At 40.8% G+C, this 3,273-nt stretch overlaps 1 non-coding gene across 1 annotated transcript; it reads right to left on the reverse strand.

Moving 5' to 3' along the window:
• Positions 1–2,614: 2,614 nt before the first annotated feature.
• TRNAL-AAG (transfer RNA leucine (anticodon AAG)) lies at positions 2,615–2,696 on the reverse strand. The gene has a single exon. It is a non-coding gene; the product is annotated as a tRNA-Leu (tRNA).
• Between the last annotated feature and the right edge of the window lie 577 nt (positions 2,697–3,273).

Genomic DNA, 3,273 nt, shown 5'->3' on the forward strand with positions numbered 1-3,273 from the left:
AGAGGGTTGATAATGTTGTGGGGTTGTTAACCAATGTCATAAAACAACATGTGTACTACTGTTTCATGAGAAACTATTTGTTCTGTAAACCTTCACCTGAAGTACAATAAAAATTAAAAAAAAAAAGCGGCTGCAGCAGTGCATCAAACAGGTAACTGCCAGAAATACAAGCTGAATTCAGAGGAGGACATGGAATGAGGGACATCATTGCTGATGTCAGACGGATCCTGGCTGAAAGCAGAGAATACCAGAAAGATGAGTACCTGGTTTTTAGCGACTATGCAAATGCATTCCACTGTGTGGATCATAAGAAACTATGAATAACATTGAGAAGAGTGGGATGAAGAGGCAGTCTTTCGAAGAGAATGAGGGGATACTGAGTGGTTTAAAATCAGGAAAGGTGTGCATTAGGGTTGTATCCTTTCACCATATTTATTCTGTCTATATGCTGAGCAAATAACCCAAATAGCTGGTTTATATGAAGAAGAATACAGCATCAAGATTGGAGGAAGGCTCATTACCAACCTGTGATATGCAGATGACACAACTTTGCTTGCTGAAAATGAAGAGGACTTGAAGCGTTTAATGATAAAGATCAAAGATCACAGCCTTCAGTATGGATTACACCTCAATATAAAGAATAAAAAATCCTCACAACTGGACCAACATCATGATAAATGGAGAAAAGATTGAAGTCGTCAAGGATTTCATTTTACTTGGATCCACAATCAACACCTATTGAAGCAGCAGTCAAAAAATCAAAAGATGCATTGCATTGGGCAAAACTGCTGCTAAAGATCTCTTTGAAATATTAAAAAGCAAAGACCACCATGAAGACTAAAGTGTGTTTGACCCAAGCCATGGTGGTTTCAGTCACCTCATACAGATGCTGAAAGGTGGACAGTGAATAAGGAAGACTGAAATAGAATTGATGCCTTTGAGTTGTGGTGTTGGCAAAGAATATTGAATATACCACGGACTACCAAAAGAACGAACAAATCTGTCTTGGAAGAAGTATAGCTAGAATGCTCCTTAGAGGTGATGATGGCAACACTTCATGTCACATACTTTGGACATGTTATCAGGAGGGACCACTCCCTGGAGAAGGGCATCATGCTTGGTAAAGTACAGGATAAGCGAAAAAGAGTAAGACCCTTAAGGAGATGGATTCACACAGTGGCTGCAGCAATGGCCTCAATCATAACAATGATCATAAGGATGACGCAAGACCGTGCAGTGTTTCATTCTGTTGTCCGTAGGGTCTCTGAGTCAGAACCCTCTCACCAGCACCTAACAACAACAACAGCAACATATACTCGTAGTTCAGCTTTGTAGACGAGACTAAATGAACACACCAGCCCAGGGCAAGTACCGAGACGGCAGGAGGGGACAGGAAAGCTGGAAGAATGGAAATGGAGAACCCAAGGTCTGGAAGGGGAGAGTGTTGACAAGCCATGGAGTTTACAACCAATGTCATAAAATGATTTATATATTGCTTGTTTAATGGGAAACTGATTTGCTCTGTAAACTTTCATCTAAAGCACAATAAAAACGAAAAACAATATAAAACAACACCAAAACGGCAAACAAAAAACACATAAGCAAAGTGGAAGGAAAAAAAAAAAGAACCATCTATGGAGAAAATCTTTGTAATTTCCCTAATATGTAATACCAAAACCCAACCAAACCCGTTGCCATCCAGTGGATTTTGACTCAGAGCGACCCTGTAGGACACAGTAGAACTGTCCCATAGGGTTTCCAAAGAGCTCCTGGTGGATTCGAACCGCAATCCTCTTGGTTAGCAGCCGTAGCACTTAACTACTACGACACCATAGGGAAATATTCATTTCCCTAATGTGTAATATACAATGGAGTAGATTTGGAAAGTGTAAAATGCGGGGAAAATAAGAGATTCCTATTGGCTTTTTTGTCCCTAGGAGCTAGCCAGAAGACTGCAAGAGGCATCTCAGAAGAAAAGCCTCGTTACCTAATTCCGAGAAATCAGCTATCGAAAACCCTACGGGGGTACAGTTCTACTCTGACACACATGGAGTCTCCGTGAGTCAGAGTTGAGTCCATGGCAACTTGTTATTTGCTTGTTTACGCGAGTAATATTCCTTGCAGGCTACCCCATACTAATACAGTTGCTTGCGTAGGCGGAATCCGGTGCAGGTGGACTGGGGAGGGAAGGCGATGACATGGGAAGATTTTCACTGTATATAAACTCTTTTGTTTTGTAATTTGTAAATATGTGAAAGTTATATTTTTTTCAATATAAACATTTTAAAAACCTAAAAAATTGTGCCATTGGGCAGGCAATGCTGTTCTTAGATATAAAGAACAGACAGAAAGATGACGATAGTCTGACTTACAACTCCACAATTGGTCTCAACTTACTGTTAAACCAAACGTCAAACACGCTGCGGTGCGGGCGCTGGTGTTTCCGAACCGCGGAGCTTTCCGATTAGTAGTCAACCGCCATAATCACTGCGCCACCGTCGCCCTGACATAGTGTTAGGAAGAGAAATACCTTCTTTACGTTACCAGCCGCAGGCAACTGTTCAGTCAAGACCTGCAAATTCTATTCTTAAACGGATCCAACTCACAATAGATTTGGCAACGGTGGGATTCGAACCCACGCCCCCGAAAAGACTGGAGCCTTAATCCAGCGCCTTAGACCGCTCGGCCACGCTACCACAAGTTCTAACAATCTTCAAATGTTTTTTTTTTGAAAGAATCAAGAATGTTTCCCAACACGTTATTCTTTTCTCACAACAGTTCTACACGCTAGTTGTCCAAAACACCGATAAATAACAACTGAAATTTATTAGGAATTTATTATGTGCCATGAACTCTCCTTACATTTACTGTCATTCAGTCCTCCTAACTGCCTCAAACTATAAGTACTTTTACTATGATCTCCATTTTCCTGATGGACAATATGAGGCACAGAGATGATAAGTAACTTGCTAGATGTCACCCAGCAGAAAGTAATGTTTAAAGTGGAGCGGAAAACTTCACTCTTGTGTATTTACCTACTCCAGGGTAAAATCCTGAAATGATTTTGATCAAGGTTATTGTGACAAACTCAGAGCAATAGCAAACTTACGTATGACGTAGCATCAATTCCTTTTAGGGCATGGAAGTGTAATCGTATACAAAAACCTAATGCTTCAGAAATTTCACTGAGACTTGATTTCGTTCGTATTGAGAGTTTTGCTTAAAAGTGTCACTGTAGGTGCTTTCTTAGCGCAGTAAGTCGCGCGTCAGTCT

This window comes from Trichechus manatus, unplaced genomic scaffold (assembly GCF_000243295.1).
Source record: "Trichechus manatus latirostris isolate Lorelei unplaced genomic scaffold, TriManLat1.0 scaffold00180, whole genome shotgun sequence".
In the NCBI taxonomy this organism is placed as follows: domain Eukaryota; kingdom Metazoa; phylum Chordata; class Mammalia; order Sirenia; family Trichechidae; genus Trichechus; species Trichechus manatus.